Source organism: Dermacentor silvarum, chromosome 1 (genome assembly GCF_013339745.2).
Source record: "Dermacentor silvarum isolate Dsil-2018 chromosome 1, BIME_Dsil_1.4, whole genome shotgun sequence".
Lineage (NCBI taxonomy): Eukaryota > Metazoa > Arthropoda > Arachnida > Ixodida > Ixodidae > Dermacentor > Dermacentor silvarum.
Window position 1 is genome coordinate 247663826 of NC_051154.1, and position 25184 is coordinate 247689009.

At 47.9% G+C, this 25184-nt stretch overlaps 1 non-coding gene across 1 annotated transcript; it reads right to left on the minus strand.

Annotated features, from left to right (window-relative positions):
* Positions 1-19145: 19145 nt before the first annotated feature.
* Positions 19146-19307, minus strand: LOC119437957 (U1 spliceosomal RNA). The gene has a single exon (XR_005189592.1). It is a non-coding gene; the product is annotated as a U1 spliceosomal RNA (small nuclear RNA).
* Between the last annotated feature and the right edge of the window lie 5877 nt (positions 19308-25184).

Below are 25184 nucleotides of genomic sequence, written 5' to 3' on the forward strand. Positions count from 1 at the left end.
GCAGGGCAGGAGCAGTGGCCCGTACCCCCGTAAGGCAGAGGTTTCAAGCACTCAGTAAAGTGAAACGAAATGTGCATACATTCTTTGGAATCACGCATACAACATACAGAACAACATACGTTTCAATAAAGAACAAGCACAAAACAAGCATCCGAATCACATAATTGACGATAAGGCGCTTCTGATAACAATGCGATGCACGTAGCTCTCCCCGCATACGTTTCTCAGTACAGATTACTGTTGCGCAAGCTGCCGCGCCGACGGCAGCTTGCGACGTGGGGAGTGCCGTCTCTAGCCTTTCGTAAATGAAAGAACTAGCCCAGCAACTGATTTCATTGTTGCTGTAGCACCGCTATGGTTACGCAACGCTGCTCCCGAGGAGCAGGGTGAATACGAGGAGCGGCAAAGGGAAAAAGAAACGGCAATACGTGCTGCCAAAATTACCATTACTCGCATTCCTCTAAATTGCCCTTACTATACCATTACTCTAAAGCACTAAAGCCTTGCATATCTTCCTCAGAATTTGTAGTGGTGCTTTTCAACAGCTTCGCTGGACATCCACTTTCACAAGGCCGGGATAGCGAGTAATAATTATTTTTTCTCGAGGGACTTGCCTGCGCGATCAGGCCGCGCGCGACCCTTCGGACACGTTTCGCGACTAATCCGCTAAGGCAGGGCGCATGTGCCGTCGTGCCGCGAAAAAAGGGCGGATTGGAAGCGCCAATTTGACTGCTTTCGTCGACACGGTCATAGCCTTCAACTACCGCACTGGGTTTACTGGCGGGCTCTTCAGTTGTTTCAGATACCCCGGGACCACCAACTCCGCTTTCAGTAACGTGATGAGTCTCCTTTTTCACGTATGAAGCCGCTCTGCGCTAGGCGCCCGTTTTCAACGGGTCGCATGAAAGGCGCTTTAATTAATTACTTGTGGTGCATTCGAGACATTGGGGCATCTTACCGTAACTACGGAGGCCGACAGCTATTAAAAAGAAAAAAAAAGGATCAAAAAGCGTACCAAAAGATTATTGCGTTAGTAGTGTTAGTACTGTTTTAAAAGGAGCAATTGGAGTTGGGAAGGCCACGTAATCCGCGCAGCAAAGTAGCCAGTGGTCTATAAGAGTTACATAACGGGTGCAGAGTGACGTAACGGTGCTCGCTCTTGTCTGTTGCGTGTTTATATAGCCCTGTTGCTGATAGCAGAATTCCCCTTTAATTACATATGTGCATGAGAGCTAGCCTGCTCCTCCTTGTAGTGTTGGTGGGCAGGGTGCCAAAAAGGCCGGTAAACATCACGCTGATGTGCCTGCCCGCTCTAAGGAAAGTTACACCTTCGAGGGTGGATTGTATGTCGAAACGCCCTTTTCGCACCCCTACTTTCTGCATTCCTATTGGTGTATTCGATAGCAGAACACCCTTAGTGCACTATTTCATCAATTTCAGGGTGTTAAACGCGTGTTTCGTGAAATACATAAACCTTGTAGAATTTACAGGTGCTCGGGCACTTCAATTTCAAACAAGCAAAAAGCAAAAAGAGTGTATTTTCCAGCGGTTTACGCCAAGTCATGGTTCTAACACGTCATACGCTCACAGTATAGGCTATGGATGTCAATCTGCTAGCTCATGTGCATGGCGTATCCGATGGTTAAGTGGACAGATGTAACCTTTTCGGCTATTTCCTACCCTACCTATCACTTTTCACCAGTGGCTTCGTCCAAGTTGTTTCAGCTTGATGTTGTTTTATAAATCAGCTGCTAATAGTAGTGATTCATATCGCGTCAGCCAATCATAGTTCTTCCGGCGCATCTTTCTGGTGTACAATCAGAGCCGGTGCAATATTATGCTCAGTAATTCTTGCGCTGTTTCATGCAGTATACATTGGAATAAACATTCGCAGGTGCATGCAGAGCAGTCTTCTACCGCTAAGAACACAGTATTTATTGTGGAGGTGGCACGCCCCGTCGCAAAGTGGAAAGACACAACTACTTTGTCTTCTTCTCGCCTTGCTGCCTTTCACACCTTACTTCTAGCTTTGCTTAATTATATCACCTTTGTGCGGATTTGTAGATAAACTGAAACACGTGGCGTCAGCCTATGAGAGCAGTTAAAGCCGCTACTGCACTGTTAAGGTGCTGTATTGTTCCGTGTAGTTATGTTTGCTGAGTGGTCAGGAGTAACACTTCGGATTCGCAATCTAGTTCTACAGTTCTAATTTAGGCTATGTGGCTTGTTTATCTTTCTATTTTTTCCTGCACTTGTTTTTTCTCTCTTTCTTTTCTTTTTTTAATAAGTGTCTCTGAAAACACTTCACGATTACTTCGGCGGACGTCCAAAAGACTGGGGCAGGGATAGGATAAAAGATATCGCTGCAAAAAAATAAAATGTAATGCATTTCGGCAAAACAGACATTTGAGAAAAAATCACCCTTTTAAATGGATGCATTAGTTCGCCTAAACACTCTTTTCTATGGGTGTAAGGAGACGATTTATATGCCCGAGAAAACATCCTTAAGGCTGCAATTTTACTTAGTGCGTGGGTACTTGCATCCCGACATCGGAGAACTGTACCTTCAGAACAACGATTAAAAAAAGAGTGAAGCTACATTTATGAGCCCATAATGCTAACAGCCTGCTGCCTTCAACACTTAGTGACAGATTGAAAAGAGCACCACGACTGCGCAAAGTCCACGAAAATCATGGCAGCAGAACGAGTTTCGAGAGACCCGGGTCGTCTGGTAAACCTACCCTTCTTTTTGACCATGACCCAGATTGTCGGGCGTCAACAGGAGTAGAATAATGCAGTTGACTATATACTCTGCACTAAAGCTACCAAATCTGAGTGTTTACACCACGGGCTTCCACCGTCGAAGTGGATCATGACAACACGGAAATCTAGCCGCGTGTTCATTTGGGCTGGTTGGTACATCTTGTCACACAGATTTCTTGAACAGCGCGACATAGGACGAAGGAATGAGGCATAGGACAGAGCACTGCGAGAAAGGGCGTATGTGGCGCTGTTAAAAATACATCTGTTGTATGACAAAAAAGCTTAAGCTGTGTCGCACGAATAGCTAGAACAAGTTCGTTTGCGGAGGAGAAAGAGAGAGGCAATAGAGAGCAGAAAACTTTATAGGAACACATAACGTTTCAGTCAATCGGTCAATCAATTGTATTAATACATTGGAGGTTCATTACATCATATAAAGTATACAGACAAGGGTCCCAAAGTACAACACTGCAACAAGACCCTTGGTGGAGGTTACATAAAAATAGTACAAGGATTATATAAATATTCTCGTCTCAAATAAACGTCGTGCGGTATCTTCCTGAAGCCGGAATTGGGGTTCGTTCCTTATCTCGGTGCGAGAATTTGCATGCACTCTACGCTGCTTTTTTTGTTTAATTAATCTTTTAACCACTCCGCGGTCAAGCGCGCCTCCCATTTTCACTGTGTAGATAGCCGTAATGAGGCCGGGGAGTCTATACACGCGTGAAAGCACACACCGGCCGCTGTACGCGAGCTGAAATTGTAAAGTGGGACAAAGTTTCCACTGAAAGGAACGGCGCGGTCCCCGTTTCGGTGTGCGTGCTCGCCTTCTTATCCTGAACGAGCAGAACATCACCAAATATATATTGCTCACCCTTTGACCTTGAAAGAAACAAAAAAAGAAGAACGACAACAAGAGGACGCCAGTCTACCGGAAGTAAGTGTGGGTATTCTTTCGTGCTCCATCCCGTGCACCGTCGTTCGTGTTCGCCATTTCTGTGCTCGCCTTGAATTCATAGCACAGTGCTCATAGTTTTTATCTCCTTAGCCTCAGCACTTTGGGTTGGCCGTCGGCTGAAATCCTGCCGGTCTTTCGATGAAGTTAAAATGATTCCACGCGGCTCTTGTTTCTGGGAGCTTTGAACTCATTCGGAGGCTCGCCTCGATTACTTCTCTCGTTTGTCGAGCACGTGCGCTCATCCTTCCTAAGGATCACAAGCTATCCTTGTCATCCTTCCTATACTTCTTTTCAGGAAGCTATCACCTCGCTGCAAGTTCGCTGCACGGTTAGAGTCGTCCGTGCTTTTAACGCAAAAAAAAATAAAAAGCAAATCTGTTAATTTATTACGATATGGTAGCTCTTTCTTACTTTGTGCAATACCACTTCCCTTGAATTTAACATTAGACAAGTATAAATTCGGGTTCTCGAACCGAAATGAATACCGCTCCCGTTCGAGTTATGGTTAAAGCTGATCCGATTTCATTCCTGTTGATTTCCGGTTGCACAATTTTAGAAAAAAAGAGAAAATCACGCAAACTTCACGAACAGACACCGCAGCCCCGAGTCAATGACTGCGTTAAGTAACTGCAATCCCGCACACGCCCTTACGTGAACTGCCGTCGCGAGTAATACGACAGAACTAATGTTTATACAGGAGGAATGCTGAAGATTGGCCTTCGCTTGAGCGCCAGTGTGAACTTTTATTTAGCAGTTGTCACTTTCTCTTCTGCAAGCGGCCAAATTCGCGCACCAAGTTTCGGTTCGGGTTATCGAAGACACGGTAAAATTTGCATTTCTCCCGCGTACCTGATACGTGAGCAAGAAACAACCCTTCCAAATTATTAGTATTTCGACAGCGCGACATACAGCATGGGTTCCGACGGCCCTAGCTTTTTGTCCGGGCACTTGGGCTTGAACGCAGGCATGTAGTTACTATGCACGCTTCAAGTACGCGGAAATTTTGGGATATTTAAGAGTATTTCTGTTAATATCATCATGAAGAAAGGAAGTTTTGATGCTACCTTTAATGTGCCGCAATATAACCATTCTTTGAAGGAGGAGAGTAAGAGTGTGGATATATCCAGCGCTTAAGCAGGAAAAAGAACAACCTAGGCAGTAAGGAATGCGTTTGAACACATATTTTTGGCGCGCATATCTCGTAAATGGTGTTATAGAGTTACCCCCGTATTCTCAAAGGATCCTCGACTCAAAGCTTTTCCTCCACTTGATGGTGGTGATGATGTTTATTGTCATCCGCTTTAAAACGTAGCTGTGACAAATAGTCACCCAGCCTCCTCTATTTAATAATTTTTTTACTACGTAAATGGCCATCTGGCCTTTCACCTGTCTGATCTCGATCTTAACTTTCGTATTAAAACCTCTATCACTGTATTGTACGGTCACCTGGTCACCTTTGCTTGCAATGACTCCTGTTCTATCAATCGGTTCGCTACTTTTTTTTTCGTCAATGCTCTAAACCTCTCTTACTTGTCTGGACTGCTGACCAGTTATACGTTCCTTCTTCTTTAAATACATGAGAATGGTGATGATGATGGTTGTTGGCATCCCTTTTGAAACGAGGCGGAGACAAATGGTCACCTAGCTTGCTTGATTTATTTATTTTGGTTTTACTATAATTATCGCCATCTAGCTTTTTTCCCTATCTGATATCGATCCTAATTTTCGCATTTAAAACGTCTATCCCTATAATTCCACGTTGTGGAAGTAAAGATATTTGTGCACTTCAGCCAGCCATTTCTTTTTACCACGTTCCTTAGTCTTTCTTCGAGAATATACCATTAGTTACGCTTGCAGTGACTTCGGTTCTATCAATCTTTTCCCTGTGTGTTACACCCTCTACGGGTATGCCTGTGTGAATGTCTGATTATTTCATTACGATGTGCTGAATCGTATCCGGGCTTTTTATTTATTTATTTATTTTTTGCAGCACACACATGTCATCCTGAGACGCATATTTGCTCCGGCATGTTATTGTCCTCAGGCAGCCAGCTCGGGTCTGAAATAACAAGGCATTGCCCTTTGCGTTATCATACAGATTCTTCCTCCTGATTTCTTTCTTGCCGTTTTTGTAAATCTCCATGGTATTTTTTGTTTCCATCCGTTGCATCCAATGTACCGTCTCTGTTTCTTTCACTTGCTATTTTACGAGTCCTCGTTGCCTATTTACACTTTCTATTACCCTTTACGTGGTTGCAACTTGATTGACAGCTTCCTCCATTCCGTGACCAAGCTACGGAAGTAAAGATATTTGTGTACATTAGCCAGCCATTTCTCTTTATCCATGTTTCTTAGTCTTTATTTAAGTCTAATTTTGTTCTGCTTTTCTCTTACTTCAAAAGAAGTCCAAGCCATGTCACCTTGCACTGTATCATTTGTGGTTTTACCGTGGGCCTCCAAAGCCAGTCGGCCGACCGATCTCTGGATAATCTCCAACCCCGACAAGATGTCTAATTTAAAGCTCGTAATGGCATTTGCGAACGTTAGCGCTGGCACATTTACACTTTACAAATTCCTTGCACCACCTCGTACTTATTGTAGCCCCAAAGTGCTCTATGGGTCGTAATAGCTGCATTCCTCTTCCGTTTCATATTTATATCATCTTGTTGGACGCTTAAACACGGGTTTTTCTTCGTTTGTGTATACGCCCAGGCATTTAAATTGCTGAACTATGGGCGTGACTTCCTCTTGAATTGATACCCTGTCAATACTCGTCTCTTCATTAAAGATCATAATTCCTGATTTCTCTGTACTGAACTTAAGGCCTAGATTCGTCACTGCATTGCCACTTATAATCGCCAGTTTCTGTAAATCCCTTGCATCGTCCGCTAACAGCACTATGTCGTCCACATACATCAGCCCAGGGACCTTCTGTTGCCCATTACGCATGTAAGATAGATCAAAACATAATTCACTGTTTTCCAGTCGTCTGTCTGAGCCCTTGACATAAAGCGTGAACAACACTGGAGACGGAAGACATCCTTCATTCAGTCCTTGGTGAATTTCCACAACTTAATTGCATTCCCGGCCTTCTCATATTATTCGTACTTGGTTGTCCCTGTATATACCTTCCTCAACAGTTCCACGAAATCGCCGTCTATGCCCTAGTGCTTGAGAATATCCCATAGCTCTTCACGGTCTAAGTTGTCGCACGCTCCCGTAATATCTATAAATGCTATACATAAACGTCTATTCTGAGCCATTGAAATATCTATACATTGCGTTTATACAAAGATATTATTCTCTTGGTGTCTGGCTGGTCTGAACCCATTTTTAGTTCCCGCATTACAGTATATTATTTTTCTCCACCTCCTTCGACAGCTCTTTTTTTATGGCTTGCATTACCGTTGTATATATCACCAGCATTACTGTACGTAGCCTATACGAGTTCGCCTTATCCTTATCACCTTTGCCTTTGTAGATGAGGTTCATATTACTTTCACGCCACCCAAATAAAATTTTCATTGTTTTAATGAATTGCTCTATGGCATTAATCAGCCATGCCTTGCTTTTTGGACCCACCTGTTTGATTAGCTGTATTGGGAAATCATCAGGTCCTGTACACGTGGTATATGGGATATTTTCTTTTTGTATTTTTTTCAGTAAACCTTTCCGACGCTAAAATTTAATCCCTCAGGCTCTGTGGATACTAAAACGATGAAGCACTCCGCTCCCGTACACCTCCGTAACATGGGTACCCGGACACGAGGGACTAGAGGGGAACGAAGTGGCCCACGCCGCTGCCCGCGAGCACGTCAGCCGGGCTCGATCCCCTCGCCCCACACGCTCTCCGACCCACGGCAGAAGAGGCGGAAGCCGTACCTAACAACTATTCGGCGATATTACAACACTGCAGGCTCGACCACCGGGTGTACCCTCCACCGCACCCAAAACTCGGCAGAGAAGAACGCGTGATCCCCACACGCCTACAAAGCAATACGTACACTCACGAAACTATAATGCACCGCCTGTGTACCCGACGCTCCAAGGCTACCTCTGCCCACTCTGTAACGTTCCCGACACCCTGGCACACTTGCTCCTGGAATGCCCGTGGCATGAGGAAAGTTAAATGCAGCCGGAAACAGACGCGAGCCAAGCACCGCAAGCAAACGAAGACCACAGAGTCAAAACGTGAGAGACCAAGCTCGCCCTCGGGGACCTGGAAGACCAACGGCAACTCGTCGCCAGGGCCAAGAGGGCAGTCGAAGCCAGAGGGTTCCTGGACTAAGGAACCTTCCCACCTCAGTGGGATACCGGGCCTCGCTCGGGACACTGTTTCACTAATAAACGTTTCTTTCTCTTTCTCTGAGGCTCTGTTGCTGCTGGATCTATTTTAGTCTGAACTACGCTTTCTTTCGTGCCAAAGTTATCCCTAACAATGTCTCTGATACAACACAGCGCGTCGTCTTCTTCGAAGATATTACCGTCTTCATCCCTTATGACCGTTTGGGAATTTTCAGTTGAAGCTCCGAGTGATCTTAAATGGTTCCAGAATCTTTTTGGAGCGCAGGCCTTGCCTCTTTTGCGCGTAGGATGGATAACCAGTGGTTCATTAGAGTTACAGAATGGATACCAAGAGAAGGGAAGCGCAGTCAAGGACGGCAGAAAACTTGGTGGGGAGGTGAAGCTAGGAAATTTGTTGGCGCAAGTTGGAATCAGCCAGCGCTTCTCGCACAGATCCAGCACTAAAGAACCATTGTAATCCGTATATCCGTCTAGATTTTCCACGTGCGCATTCATATCCCCTACTAATATCACCTGGCCTGATTTTCTTTTGCGAATGTTATGCACCCAACGTTCACTTGCGCATTTAATTTTCTCTTTCCTGAGCTCACTCGCCACTATTTTTCCCCGGCACTTGTTCCATTTAAGCAGTACCTCTTCTTCGTGTAATCCCACCTTTTTGGCTTCTCGATGGTCCCTAGACGACTTCTTATGATCTTCTGTAGTTTGCTTTCTTTATTGTTCTATCACTTCGGTGATTTTCTCTTTTCATTGCAACAATTATTTAGCCCTGTTTGCCTTATCTCCTGTTGGATGACCTCTACGAGTTCCTTGTAATCCAAGACTTTTGTAGGAAAGGCTTCCACTTTCTTCTCTGCGCCTTTTGCTATTCCTGCTATTTGCTTTTCATTTAGTTTTAAGTATCCTGCTGCTGTTGCTTTCTGTCTTGCGTCGGTGTCTCTCCCAAAAGTTAAGGGTATACGCTTGTGAACGCAGCCCAGGCAATCTGTTAATTCCTGGATCATCTTTTGTCATTTGCTCTACTCGTTCGTAAACGGGTTCTGAGACTAAGGCATAGTCGATAAATCACTGCCTATTTCCGCATTACTACGTTACTTGTCCATAGCATTTATTTTCCCTGTTAGCTACTACAAGGTCCTGCTTCTCGCACAGATCCAGCACTAAAGAACCATTGTAATCCGTATATCCGTCTAGATTTTCCACGTGCGCATTCATATCCCCTACTAATATCACCTGGCCTGATTTTCTAAACTCATTATTGTCATTTTTATTACAGTGAATCGATGCTCTATTTGTATCGCTGCTATCACTACCTGTCGACAGTAAAGCTACTCCCAGCCACGTCTTTTTTCTTTCCCATGTGCAGCTAATTCATAAATGCCCCAGTTACATGTTTCTTTTACATTTTACCATTTCATATCTTGCGTAATTAGCATACCTACACCACCGCATTTCCTTGACTCTGTCATCCTGTTACATCATAGCCCAGGGCGTAGCCAGGAGGGGGGGGGGGTGCAACCCCCCCCCCCCCCGCAATTTTTTGCGCAACCCCCCCCCCCCTTACCCACCTTTTGTTCTCGTCGCTTCGCGCTGACATAATTCAAGAAACCGGTGCTACTATCACACTTTCATTTCTGGGCGCTTCCGTTTGGGTTGGTAATTTACAGCGAATCATGTCAGCATATGAAAAAAGCGGTCAGGGTGTTTGTCAAGGCTTTGACACTCTGTGAGGTTTTGGGCGAGAATGTGGCGGCCGCATTCTGAAGCAACAAATGCGGCAGCCGCATTTTAGATGAAGGCGAAAATGCTCGAGGCCCGTTTACTTAGATTTAGGAGTATATGTACTTTGGAAGGTGCACGTTAAAGACCCCAGGTGGTCGAAATTTCCGGTATACATTTCCGCCGCTTCCCTTCAGGTGCCAGTTAGGACGCCCTCGCGCAGGATCTTAGGTACGTTCACACTTGGTCTCGAAGCTGGCGGAAGCGACAAAATCTGGCAAACATCCGCCCGCCTAGGCGGCAAAACAGGCAGAAAAACAGGCGGCGAGCCAAATTGGTCTCGGACCTATTTTTTCGCCATGGCGAAACGGAAACGCGGCTCAAAGTCGTTCTGCTCGACTGGAAGCTACACTAGCATGGTAACATCTGGTCGTAAAATTGAACATGGCACCAAAGTGTAGGCTGCAATGCTGATCGACGCGATCAAGAACCACCCCTTGCTCTACGACAAGAGTGGTACTAAAACGTACTGTCAGCAATACTCGCGATAGTATTCAACGTCGCGCGACCGGAGTGCTGCAACGAAGCCTTCTAACACTTTAGCAAAGCCAGGCGAACCCACCAGCGCCGTTTCCGAGGTGTCCGCGTCTTCCGTTTATTCATTGTCCATTTCTAGAAAACAAGTAGGTAAAGTATAAAAGCCATTTCTTCTTCCACTTCCATGGCAGATAATAGTTAGACAGATTCCTCGTTGGCACTCCATAATTCTCCTCGCACGTGCACGGCATGTTGCAGAAGTCGCGGGGTGCTTTTCTCGTCGCGACGATAGATTGCGAGCGTAGGTCTCGCGTAGGACGCGCAGGCTTCGGCGAGCCCCAACACAAGGGCCAGCTCGGGTTTTAGCTTTGGTGTTCCCGTTGCCGCTTTGGTGTGCTGGAGGCGCCGACAATAAGACGAAATGATGAAATGTTATTACAACTTGTAAATAAAAGCTATTAAAGAAATATAATCACGCTTAGGCACCAACCTGTGACTCAGTGCTACCGCGCCCGTGTGAGGAGAACGCCAACGAGGAATTTACAGAAGGTCGCAGATGGCACGCGAAGTTGCGCAAAATGATCACTTTTGATGACGGGTGGGTCAATGAATGAACATACCGCTCGAAATAATGCGATAGTGAGCGCCACCACACCGACAAACGTACGCAGACTAGATGGATGTGGACGAAAGCGGCAGCGGCGGCCGCGGCGGTAGCAAAACAAATATGAACAACTTGGACATGCGCGGAAAAGATTTTCCGGCCGCTTTGGCCTTTCCGCCCACTTGCCACTTCCCAAGTGTGAACGTAGGCTTAGTCTGCGCGAGAAACGTCTCTTGTTTGCGATTGCGCCCCTACGGAAGGCTGGTAGTTACTGTTGTGTTGAATCCCAAACCAGCAATTACGGAAGGCTGGTAGTTGCTGTTGTGTTGTGGAATCCCAAACCAGCAGAGGTTTGGGAAGTGCTTGATGGCAGCAGTGGAATTCCACCGACTCGCAACAGAATGCACGAAACAGACAGCCGACAAGCATGAATTACTGCTGGGCGCAGTACAGCGTAAGTAAACTCTTGCAGGCGCTGACAGTTCTCGTCGGAGTTCACGCGTCCTGAGAAATTCATTATGTGCACTATGCACTGAACAAGACCGGAGTTCATTCCTGCATCACTAGTACACCAATAAGTCCAGATTCTGTGAGGTACAAGGCCGCTTCCTGTTTGCACCGGCGTATAAGTGAAGCCGAAATGAGTTGCACGTACTACTTAAAATGCCATATCTATGCTGTGCGGTGAAATACCCTGTACAATTCTGAATCTGTTGACGTAAAGGCAAATGACGACTCCATGCTCGCACACAGCGGAAGACACAGCGGCCCATGCACTTGCCGCAGGAAATGCAACCCTCTCGTTTAAGGGAGCAGGGCAACGAAAGCTTCGAGAAAAAAAAAGCATTACGCGTACTTGCGCGTATTTAAGTTTTCTAGCGCAAAGACTCAGCGAACAAGCTATTGCTACGGGAGTAGGTATAGCCTGGTCACACGTGCATTTTCACGTAAATAGCCGTCCTTGACTTGTGAAACGCACTTTACCCCGACGAGGACGACGCCATCTACGCTTAACGGAGATTAACAATTAATGATGTCTTCTCCGATCGGGTGGGTCGTCTCAATGATGCGTTTTCGAAGACTGGTCCATTCAGTGGTGCGATGAGAGACCGTTGATCCAAACGCCCACTGTACCTGTCGTACTTACTGTATGTTACTGAGCTTATATACTTGACTTTTTACTCAATTTCTGCACAAGCACACGCACACGCGAAGAGAGAGAGAGAGAGAGAGAGGGGGGGGGGGGGTCCCAGGTCTTTGATGTACATGTCTAGAGTCTGCTTGAACTACCGATAGTTATTATCGATCACGTCACTTAGAGGAAAGCAGACGTTTGCCACCCCCCCCCCCCCCTGTTAGACCGGTGAACCCCCCCCCCCTCCCACCCGAAAAAGATTTCTGGCTACGCCCCTGTCCTTGCCATAAAAAATTGGCAAGAACCGACGGCTGCTCCGAATCTGGTAGATGCGTTTCGGTCAGGGCGTACACGGTAAGAGCTTCGTAATTCAGTTGCGCTTGAATTTAAACCCATTTCTCTTGTTTGCGACCTCCGTGCATGTTGATGTAACACATCTTACGGTCTCTGTATTTATCCTTTGTGCGTCTTTTCTTTACCCCCTGTGGTCTAATTATGCTCCTGGCTAGTGTGCCGCTACATTCAATACTAGCTCAATATACCTTCCTCAGTGCTAGCGGCCCGCCTAAAAAAGCTACTGCCTGTCCCGAAATCGGCGCCCCATAGTGCAGCTACGTGGTCTCTAAAATATATACCGTCACGCCGTCGTGGTCCGCTCGATGCACTTCATGGTTGATGTCAATGACTGTGACTTTCAATATCACACCACTTCCTTTCAACCACTGGCACCGTGCACACTGCGATCTACGCATCCTCGGAAACTTACCGGAGTTCGTTAACCCTTTTAGCTATTTATTTCGTAATCCCCACTCCCCGCAACTTTTGTACGTCAATCACGCCTCCTATTATCACCGCCAGATGCTGCTTAGTCATTGTGCACGATAAGAGACGTTAGGAGTATTGTTGGAAAAAATTACCGCCCTTCCACTCCGTGAAGATGTTCGAACAGCGAAGCTGTGTTAGTTACACCGAGTGTTACGAGTGTTACATGAGCATGTGTTGCGCGGGATGCAATTGCGTAAATACAACTAAAGACAGATCTACAACAGGAACTTATATGGAAACGTTGCGAGGCGAGAAGAGCTATGAATTGGGCTAGTTGGTGTGCATTCATTTTTTCTTTCGCTAAGTACAGTAGGACGCCACAGGGACGAAACGGACACTGGATATGAAGCGGACACGAAGTGACACGGCGGAAAGAAAAATACCAACTGGTTTATTATCAGATCATTATACAGTATTTAAAGCACACATCGCCGTATTACGACTGCGTGAACTATGATTACAGCAGAAACACTCAGATCGCGTACTCACGTTTCTGGTTGTTATGATTCTATGTGTATGTGATTCTATGTTATGATTCTGTGTGTGTATGCAAAGAATGCATACACGCACAGAATCATAGTTCACGCAGTCGCAATACGGCGCTGTGTGCTTTAAATGCTGCATAATGATCTGACAATAAACTAGTTGGTAGTTTGCGCTCCCGTGTGTCACTTCCTGTCCGCTTCATATCCAGTGTCCGTTTCGTCCCTGTGGCGTCCTACTGTACTTAGCGCAAGAAAAAAGTTGTCGCAGTTTCACCCGAAAGGCGAAGCATCAATTGCGATAGCAAATTTGTAGAGAGCTATACGGAGTAATGATAGTAGCTTCATCAGCTGTATAAAGTTGGACATGCAGCAGCACCGGCAACACGCAGAACTGTTGTCGACGCCGTCGGCATTATGCCCGTGTTCGCACAAAACGCGTGCGGCGTTGGTGACTGTTGCCGGAGCCTCTGGGGGCGGCTCGGTTTTCGACGACATCAGAACGGGACACTCGTCGAGTTGCGTCGGAAGTCTTTACCACCTTCTCGCCTCACAACGTTTGTACATAAATACGCACTTGGTGCCGCAGCTAAACGTCGCCTCCCTTCCCTCCCCCCCCCCCCGCCCACCGCCTTTCGCGCGTCGGAAGAAGGCGCGTTAGCGCTACATATATGGTGATTGTAAAGGAGGAAAGAGACGCCTACTTCTGCAGCCCTTCAGGGAGCACGGCGCAGAACGCGCGATGTGCGTTCGCTCCCCGTGAAAGCGCGCGTCCCTCGCGCCCTTTCACTCGCACATACAGCGTCCAGAGCGCGGCGACGATTTCATCGCCGTTGACGTCATACGGAACCTCACGGCGACGGCGACGGTGACGGCGACGCCGACGGCAGAAATCTGCTTTGGAGTGTCCATATAATTGCTATCGCAATAAAAATAAATGGAGGCGAGAAGAGGGAGTGATTTCCGACGCTACTTGACTAGTGTCCAGTTCCCTTGTCGATACCTGCCGAGCCACCGCCAGAGGCATCGGCTGCAGTCACGGACACCGCGCGCGTTCGGCGCGACCGCGGGGAAACGCGGACGGCGTCGGCGGCAGCTCTACGCGTTATCCGAAAGGACGCGCCACACAGAAGCACCTTCTCTTATGGCCTCTTCTCCACGCGCCAGCGTGGCTTCTCGTTGGTAGCTTCCTCCCCCAGCACGCCTCTCCTCCTCTGCGGGTCACGTGACCTGCCCTCCCCCCGGCGTGGCTCTTTTCCTCTCCTGCATGGTCACGTGACCTGCGTGACGCCGGACACATGGCGAAGGGTCGACTAAGAACAGCTTCGCTGTTAAACGAAAGCAGGGAAGAGATTCATACGACCCCATCTCTTACAGGTATAAGTAGCGGTACAAGGTACATAGAGAAGTTATGAGGAAGAGAAGAAAAATTAAGGAGATGTACACAAAAATGCTAGAATCAAAAGCCTGTATAGCATTTATGATTAACTTAATCAGCCTAGGTGACTAGTTGTCACCGCCCTGTTTCAAAGCGGATGCTAAAAATCATCATCATCACACGGGTTGCTTGGCCTTTGCCATGACTTCATCTGAGCGGTTTCCACGGAATTCCGCTAATCTGCACTCGTTCGTCCGCGCCTACTGTCTCTCTTATCACCATTGCTACTCTGCACATGTTCGAATTCCCAGCAAAGACCAATCGACGTCTCCTCCTCGCCGTGGGAATTCCTACATAGAGCCGCGATGCCCTCCCCCCATTCTCTTTATTGCCCGCGATGCCCTCCTCCCCTTCTATTTGTTGTCATTTCCGCTATCGCCACTTTCGCCCAGTAAAGTGGTACGAACAGCGTCATAGTACTAATATGTATGTTCCAGTATCATAGGGTGTAGCCAAAGCCTTTTTGTACGGATTGAGATCGTTTGAGGTGCTTCTGCATCTCGAATATTTGTGTGTAGATTTGCTGCAACGAAAGCAGCAGTTTAATCTGCACTGAGAGAAACGTAAAATGCGCGGTTTTGAAAATGTGCGCGTGTAGATATTTAAAAGACTTTTCAGTCTATGCATCTGCATTGCAGGAATCGGAAAGCGCAGCTACTGTGAGAACGTTTAGCGAGTCGCTCTGCCAGCGTTCGCTAGCGTACCCGTAGAGCACAATAGTTTACTTGGCGACGATCCTTAATCGGCTTTTTGTAGCGACCAAAATTTCCGCGTGCACACATTTTCTAAAACAATTTATTCGTATACTCGGCAACGAAGTCGCGGTACAAACATGATGAAATTGTCCATGCGGTGTGCATGCAGTGTTCCTTAGAAGCTTCTTGAAACAAATATTCCGTGCCTGTATGCATGCCTCATAAACATTTCTCCATAGATATCGTTGCTGCCCACCGTGTGGAGCACGCGAAGTTTTGAGCTGTTTGAGCATATTTTGCATTCATATATGAGTGCCAACTTTCACAGTGCGTGCGAACTAGTGCCTCACGTGTTGTCGCGAATGGTGTGCATCATCTGACCCCGCGCGTTTGGCTGCAACGAATTAACACCCGGTGTGTGCCACCTGCACTATCCGCAACAGTAAAAAATTGCTCGGGGTCTGTTATGCTACAACTAAGACGACTTGAAGGCTCAAGCCAAGGCCAACACCACTGGCGTCAGTGTGAAGTTCTGTAGGTACGCTTGGGTCAAAATGGCGCAAGATTGGCGGAGACGTAAGTAGGCGGCGAAGAGTGGTAAACGCTTCCTCAGAGGCTTCCGACCAATTAGAAAGTGCATTGTCGCCATGGAGAAGTTGGTTGAGGGGTGCGATCACAGTAGCGAAATTGCGCGAATGAATCGTCGAAAATTGGAGCATAGTCCAATGAAGCTGCGTAGTGCTTTCATGTTAGTGGGCTTCGGGAATTCGAATACGGCACGAAGTTTAGTCTATAGGGTCGGGAATAATGCCTTCTTTGGAGACGTGGCCTAGTATAGTCAGTTTTCTAGCTGCAAATAGGCACTTTTTCAAGTTAAGCTGGAGACCAGCATTCCGGGGACAAGTCAAAACTGGATGTAAACGGCGAAGATGGGTCGTAAAATCTGGAGAAAACACGACAACGTCATCGAGGTAGCAGAGAAGAGTATGCCACTTTAGGCCGCGCAGGATGCCGTCCATCATGCATTCAAAGTTGGCGGGTGCGTTGCAGAGACCAAACGGCAGGACAGTGATTTCGTACAAGCCATCTGGTGTTACAAACGCGGTTTTTGGACAGTCAGCGTCAGCCATGGGCACCTGCCAGTAGCCAGAGCGGAGATCTATGGAGGGAAAAAACTCCGCTCCTTGTAAACAGTCAAGTGCGTCGTCTATACGTGGCAACGGGTATACATCCTTTCGAGTAATCTTGTTAAGCCTTCGATAATCAACGCAAAATCGTATGGTGCCATCTTTTTTCTTAACTAGGACGAGTGGTGATGCCCAGGGACTACTAGAAGGCTGGATGACACTGCGTTTGAGCATATCGTTCACCTGGTCATCGATAACGCGTCTTTCCCTCGCCGATACTCGATATACGGACGCTGCCGAATGGGTGGATGGCTTCCGGTGTCGATAGTGTGCGAAACGCCGGCGAGGAGATGGTGAACGGCGAGCGGAGAAGGCGGTCTCAGCGGCATGAGGAGAATCATATCTGTCCGAATAATTGCGCCGTTGTTGGAAACGTGGCGTATATGGAGGCACATTGTTGGAGACGTCCGGTGCAAGTAGGCGACGGTCACGTGCCACGTTTCCAGCACGGCCACAATAAAAACAAATCGGACGGTTGTCATCCGTGCGCCAATGGTCTTGAGGTCGTGCACGCTGTACCACTGGTCGAGCGGGAGGGAATACAGGCGGGCGTAAAGGCGGGCGAAGTGGACCGTAGGTCTGCAGTCCAGGTCTCGCAGCGACTTCGGCGTACGTCAGGGGAGCGGCAGTCGGAGCCTGATGAAACTAAGGCGGGACGTTGTCGGCTACCTGCTCCTTGATGACATATTGCAGAGCGGGCGCCAATAGAGAGCTCGACGGGCCGTGTGTAAGCGGCATCAGCGAAAGCTCACGGGCAACTTCTTCACGGACGAACTCCTTGATCTGTGCTAACAGCGAAGTGTTATCCGGGACAACAGCAAAGCTCGACATTGAAGTGGCCTGTGGAGGAGATTGGCGGGTGGCTACGCGTTGTTTGCGTAGTTCATCGAAGCTTTGGCAGAGACTGGCGAGTTCTGACACTGTTGCCGGGTTTTTCGCCAGCAGCATCTGGAAGGCGTCATCTTCAATGCCTTTTAAGATGTGCCTGATCTTCTCGGCATCAGTCATTGCGTCGTCAACGCGGTTACAGAGGTCGACAACATCTTCTATGTACTTGGTAAATGTCTCCCCGCTCTGTTGTGCACGACCACGCAACCGTTGCTCGGCGCGAAGCTTGCGAACGGCGGGGCGCCCGAATACCTCCGTTACGCTAGCTTTTAAGGCCGCCCACGTCGTGACATCTTGTTCGTGGTTTCGGTGCCACACGCTGGCGACACCGCTCAAGTAAAACGACACGTAACTCCGCTTTTGGGTGTCGTCCCAGTGGTTGTGGGTGCTCACCCGGTCATATTCAGCGAGCCAGTCTTCTACGTCATGATCTTCTGTACCACTGTAGATGGGTGGGTCGCGTCGACGTAACGGGCCAGGGCAGACCAATTTATACGAGTGCCAACTTTCACAGTGCGTCCGAACTAGTACCTCACGTGTTGTCGAGAACGGTGTGCATCATCTGATCCCGCGCGTTCGGCTGCAACGAATTAACACCCGGTGAGTGCCACCTGCGCTATGCGCAACAGTAAAAAATTGCTCGGGGTCGGTTATGCTACAACTAAGACGACTTGAAGGCGCAAGCCCTAGCGCCGCTCAGTGACACGACGACCAGCTTTTTTTTTAATTTTTTTTGGTTGAGTCATCTTCACTCCGAACCCATATTTTGCAAAGTCAGTTTTGCAAGTCATCCTTATTTCACCAAACTCGGACCATGACTCAGCACTTATTTTTGCTGAGTCATCATCACTCTGAAACCATAATTTAGTCACTTTTGCAAGTCACCATGCAAGTCACCCTTTCTATGGTATTGACTCTATCTATGGGGGGGGGGGGGGGGGGGCCCATCTCAGTTTTACTTCCATCGCACTAGCTTTGCTCTGTTACTCCAAATTTCCCATTTCCATCCCTCTTGATTTACCCTATCGCCACTTGATTCGCCTTCATTTACTGTTCATTTCCTTAGCTCACTATATTTCATCATTACTTTTCGTTTGACTCCGATCACCCAACTAAACCCATTTAATTCACCTTCAATTCACCTCTTTGTATACCCATACTTTATCATTACCATCATAACCATACTTACACCTATACCTATAATTAATTATTGGTTCTTGGACACTTTTTAGGCTTTAAGACCCATTTTCCCGCTTTTTCATGCTAATTATCATAATTAGTTCAATGACTCTCATGATCATTTATCGATAATTTATTCATCATGCAATAAAGATTGATATATAATGTTATGAGGCTTGCAATTACGTTAAGGAGTTTACAATTTTTTGTACTTATTTACGCGATTTTTTCGAACCACTTTTCCAAGCTCACCTCAAAACGATATTTCCGCCTTAAAAACGCCTACGGCGAGAGGCGATCCGGCGCACTTCGGCGATACGGCGCAGTCACGAACAGCGACATGTCTTGCCACTGCAGCACAACCACTCCGACGACCCCTCACGCCGCGTTGAGACGTCACGACTCTTGCTATCTTTTGATGTATCTATGGGCAGGGCAGGCGCGAACGCCGAGCCCCACTACCAAAAATTATATGCTCCATCTACCCCGATTAGGGGAAGTGGCGCGATTCAACCAACCGCAGTGTAATGGTGGGTCTCCGCACGGGGCTGCGACCTCAATGATCGCCGCATGCCCAGCACCAGGTAAGTATGCGGCTGCCGGCATCGGGAAGCCAGGCCATACCAAGAACACCACCATGTTTAACAACCGAACAGCTCAGTTGCAGAATAACTCAGAAGTATCTAAGCTCATTAAATGCACTTTCTTGGCCACCACCTGGCAAAAGGTCGTCGCCTTCACAATTCTGTTAATTAAGTTTCTAAATGTTTTATAAGATTAACGTACAAAAGGCAAAGACAGCCATGCATAACAGAAAACGGAGGTATTGGTAGAAGCCGTGTAAAGCGCAACGCAAGACGAACAATAAATTTGAAAACGAAAACAAGCAGGGGGTTAGGGGGTGAAGCATTACGATTGGACTAGCCGGCGAGTGAGGTAAAGCAATAAAAAAAGTAAAAGGGAAAGCCACAGACGTGTGGCTGCTGCACATGTGTTACCACGCCAAGTAGTCCGGCAGCGTTTGACAGTGTTCTTGGTTGCTCGGAACAGACGTTCAATGAGCAGAGGCTGAACAGAGTAGTGGTGCTTTGCTTCCTTACTGTGTTTTCAGGTTTCACGTTTCCTGAGCTTTATAACAGACCAATGAAACTGATTCTCTAATTGCCTGATCGATTTATTCATTCATTCATGTGTAGTTTTTAAATGTGAAGCATTTCTTGGCGAACATTTGCTACTTTGACCGTATCTGTCTACCTAGCCGCCTACCACTTTGTGCTCTCATGGTCGTTTCGTTAACTTGGTATGTACCAAAATTGACATATTAAGGGAAACTGAGACTTCCACCCAAATGTAGCAATTGCTACAATGGAAACCCAACCGGGTTCCTCGAAAGAAAGCCTCGCAGTTGAAGAAAAATTCGTCCTGGTCCTTGACTCGAACCCGGGACCACCGCCTTTCCGGGGCAGCCGCTCTACCATCTTGCCTTTGCTTCGAGTTGTCGACAAATTCGACTTCGCCCTGCCATCTGCTAGCCGCCTGGTTAGCTCAGATGGTAGAGCGGCTGCCCCGGAAAGGTGGTGGTCCCGGGTTCGAGTCCCGGACCAGGACGAATTTTTCTTAAACTGCGAGGCTTTCTTTCGAGGAACCCGGTTAGGTTTCCATTGTAGCAATTGCTACATTTGGGTGGAAGTCTCAGTTTCCCTTAATTACTTATCTCCCCCTAGCGGATTTCCGCTGAACTATTACATCAAAATAGACATACAATGACAAGAGTATATGACGAAAATAAATGATATGTCATAACATAAATATGACATGCGTGTCAAGTAGGTCATGACAATGACCCAGCGAAAAAGTTTAACACTCAAAAAGCACTCAAATGGGTTCGGACGTGGGTACTAAGTGAAGGAAACACTACAGGATGCTGGTAGAAGTAATAGTGATGAGCATGACTCGGCACAAAAGACAATGACTCAGCGAAAAAATATTAACACTCAAAAACCACTGGAATGGGTTCGGACGTACGTGCGTATTAAGTGAAGGAAACACTAAAGGTTGATGGTCGAAGTCATAGTCATGAGCATGACTAAGGCTTTCGCCTTAAGGTCTCTTAGGTGTAGCTAAAGGGACCCCTGAGGACTCATGACAAGAATGTCATGACATGCGTGTCATGTAGGTCATGAAAGAGCCGCCTAAGTATTCGTGCTCTCATGGTCGTTTCGTTAACTTGGTAGGCTATCCGCCCTCTGCTTCGCATAACATCGATTCTCACATTCTGGTGGGATGGCCAGATATGACCAGAGGTCATGCACGTTGTGACGAGTAGTCAATGATTTGTCAATGAATTGTAGAAATTAATTTCAGCTAAGGCGTTGCGCTGCTGAGCACCAGATCGCGGGATCGAATCCCGGCCGCGGCGGCAGCATTTAGATGGAGGCGAAATGCAGAAAGCACCCATGTGCTTCCATTGTAGTGCACGTTAAATAACCCCAGGTGGTCAAAATTAATCCGGAGCCCTCCACTACAGCGTGCCTCATAATCATAATTGGTTTTGGCACGTAAAATCCCAGAAAGAGAAGAAGAAGGAGAAATTAATTGCTAATGGCAGATGTAACGCGGCTGTAAAAAGGCTGAAAAGTGACTCGCTGTATATTGCGTCAAATATATCCGTATTAAAATAATGACAATGATCACTAATGTGTACTATGATAAACTGAGTTCCTAATCTATTATGTTGTGTTTTTGTATCTTATCCTGCGCACATTAATACTCATGAATTCATGCACCCTGCCACCAAGTTTTATTTCATATGTACAAGCCATATGGAGTTCGACAAACCTTTCGATAGATTATCAGTCCTACGCGAGCTACATTTAAAACAGACGTTCATCTTTCGGCGTTAAACCAAAGTTGTGAATGCAGAAGTCCAATTAGGTAAGGACAAGTTACTTAATAAATCATGCTTGTGGGTTATTACGGCAACTCAAAGAGAATGAAGTGAATAGTTTGATGTATAATGAGTACCAGTTGACTGTGCCCCCATGTGTGCGCAAATATATGGAAAACAGAAAAAAGCCGAATATTCCGTAGAGTAGATACTGCAGCATGCTACTTCTTTTGGTGGCGTTTTCCTCGGCGCTTTATGGCCCTCTATATGCAATTAAATGTACTGTAAAGGGGGTTTATTTGGGTCGTAGAGCGGCAGCAAGAAACGCAGCACCAGCAGGTAGGGCATAGCCAGAGAGCGAACTGGGTACGAGCCACACGATGGCAACGGGGCTGTTCAGCGTGCCGATCTTTGTCCTCACAATCACCCCCGGGTATGGAAGAGTAGCCATCCTGGCGACCTAGGGAGAGTGCAGTGGATCGCAGTACGGCTTGAGCCGGTCAATGTGTACTGTCTCTCGCCCGCGACGACGGAGATCGGAAGATGGCGACACGGGTTCAATCACGTAATTACTAGTTATGTTTGTGCAACCACGCGGTAGGGCCCGTGGCACTTGGGAAGGAGCTTCGACGAAAGACCAGGAGCAGCAATAGGCGGGACCCAAAGCCACACGAGGGAGTCGATGGCGAAAGGGTGAGGAGGTGCTTTGAGGTCATGACGCTGCTTTTGGCGACACTGTTGAGCGGACGTCAGTGGACGGGCAAATTGTCGGCATTTCTCGGCGTGCTGAGCGACCGTAGCAACAAGTGAGCAGTCGGCAAGGTCCGGCCGGTACGGGAGAACCGTATCAATGGTGCGGGAGAGCTGGCGGCCGTAAAGCAGAAAGAATGGTGAGAACCCGGTAGTGGCTTGGGAGGCAGTGTTAAATGCGTATGTGACGAAGGGAAGTACAACATCCCAGTTTGAATGGTCTGACGCCACATACAGTGTAGGTCTTCGACACTCCGCCGTGACCACACTGGGGGTCGGAGTGAAAAGCTGAGCATAAATCGTTTCGAAGCTGGCGGGGCACGACTAATTAAGAGACATGTGCAGCCATTATTGTGGTAGTTGCGGCGGTATAAAAGTCCGTCGCGGATGGCGAAATGCTGGGCCCGTCGGCGTAACGCTCGAGTTGCCGAAGCCGCCGGAGGGTTGGACAAAATATCGAATATTGTGAGGATCCATGAGTCTTTTTGTTGCTCCGAGCCCATGTCCATGATGTCAAGTGGGGAGATGTCATGACTGTCGGTAGGAGTACTGGCGTCTGAAGTAACTGGGAAGCGCGAGAGGGCATCGGCGTCGGAGTGTCTGCGTCCAGAGTGATAGACGACACGGATATCGTATTCCTGGAGGCGGAGGGCCCACCGAGCGAGGGGACCCGACGGGTCTTTCAGGTTAGATAACCAGCAAAGAGCGTGATGATCAATCCGTCACCACGTCAAAGGGTCGACCGTAGAGATATGGGCGAAATTTTTTGAAGGGCCCGTACTATGGCCAAGCACTCTTTTTCGGTTATTGTGTAATGGACATCAGGTTTTGTAAGGGCACGACTGGCATAAGCGACCACGTGTGCGGCATTAGTGTTCTTACGTTGTGCGAGCACGGCACCAAGGCCGAGTTCACACTGGCGTCAGTGTGAAGTTCTGTAGGTACGCTTGGGTCAAAATGGCGCAAGATTGGCGGAGACGTAAGTAGGCGGCGAAGAGTGGTAAACGCTTCCTCAGAGGCTTCCGACCAATTAGAAAGTGCATTGTCGCCTTGGAGAAGTTGGTTGAGGGGTGCGACCACAGTAGCAAAATTGCGAGTGAATCGTTGAAAATTGGAGCATAGTCCAATGAAGCTGCGTAGTGCTTTCAAGTTAGTGGGCTTCGGGAATTCGGATACGGCACGAAGTTTAGCAGGGTCGGGAAGAATGCTTTCTTTGGAGACGTGGCCTAGTATAGTCAGTTTTCTAGCTGCAAATAGGCACTTTTTCAAGTTAAGCTGGAGACCAGCATTCCGGGGACAAGTCAAAACTTGATGTAAACGGCGAAGATGGGTCGTAAAATCTGGAGAAAACACGACAACGTCAGCGAGGTAGAGAGACAAGTATGCCACTTCAGGCCGCGCAGGATGCCGTCCATCATGCGTTCAAAGGTGGCGGGTGCGTTGCAGAGACCAAACGGCAGGACAGTGATTTCGTACAAGCCATCTGGTGTTACAAACGCGTTTTTGGACAGTCAGCCATGGGCACCTGCCAGTAGCCAGAGCGGAGATCTAAGGAGGGAAAAAGCTCCGCTCCTTGTAAACAGTCAAGTGCGTCGTCTATACGTGGCAACGGGTATACATTCTTTCGAGTAATCTTGTTAAGCCTTCGATAATCAACGCAAAATCGTATGGTGTCTTTTTCTTAACTAGGACGACTGGTGATGCCCAGGGACTACTAGAAGGCTGGATGACACTGCGTTTGAGCATATCGTTCACCTGGTCATCGATAACGCGTCTTTCGCTCGCCGATACTCGATACGGACGCTGCCGAATGGGTGCATGGCTTCCGGTGTCGATAGTGTGCGAAACGCCGGCGAGGAGATGGTGAACGGCGAGCGGAGAAGGAGGTCTTAGCGGCATGAGGAGAATCATAGCTGTCCGAATACTTCCGCCGTTGTTGGAAACGTGGCGCATATGGAGGCACATTGTTGGAGACGTTCGGTGCAAGTAGGCGACGGTCACGTGCCACGTGTCCAGCACTGCCACAGTAAAAACAAATCGGACGGTTGTCATCCGTGCGCCAATGGTCTTGAGGTCGTGCAATTGCACTGTACCACTGGTCGAGCGGGAGGGGATACAGGCGGGCGTAAAGGCGGGCGAAGTGGACCGTAGGTCTGCAGTCCAGGTCTCGCAGCGACTTCGGTGTACGTCAGGGGAGCGGCAGTCGGAGCCTGATGAAACGAAGGCGGGACGTTGTCGGCTACCTGCTCCTTGATGACATATTGCAGAGCGGGCGCCAATAGAGAACTCGACGGGCCGTGTGTAAGCGGCATCAGCGAAAGCTCACGGGCAACTTCTTCACGGACGAACTCCTTGATCTGTGCTAACAGCGAAGTGTTATCCGGGGCAACAGCAAAGCTCGACATTGAAGTGGCCTGTGGAAGAGATTGGCGGGTGGCTACGCCTTGTTTGCGTAGTTCATCAAAGCTTTGGCAGAGACTGACGAGTTCTGACACTGTTGCCGGGTTTTTCGCCAGCAGCATCTGGAAGGCGTCGTCTTCAATGCCTTTTAAGATGTGCCTGACCTTCTCGGCATCAGCCATTGCGGCGTCAACGCGGTTACAGAGGTCGCGACAACATCTTCTATGTACACCCGTGAGCAAAACTATACCGACCACAGGGTTGCCGAAAAAACTGAATTTCTTCGTAATTACCAAGCATAAACTGGAATTGACGAGTACACTGAAATGTTCCCATTGCCAAGTTTGGACTGCAGTCCTCAATTTAAAGTTGCGTTCACAGGCAGAGGAAAAAATGGGCTTTATCGCGCAACCCCTGGTCCGTATACTTTTG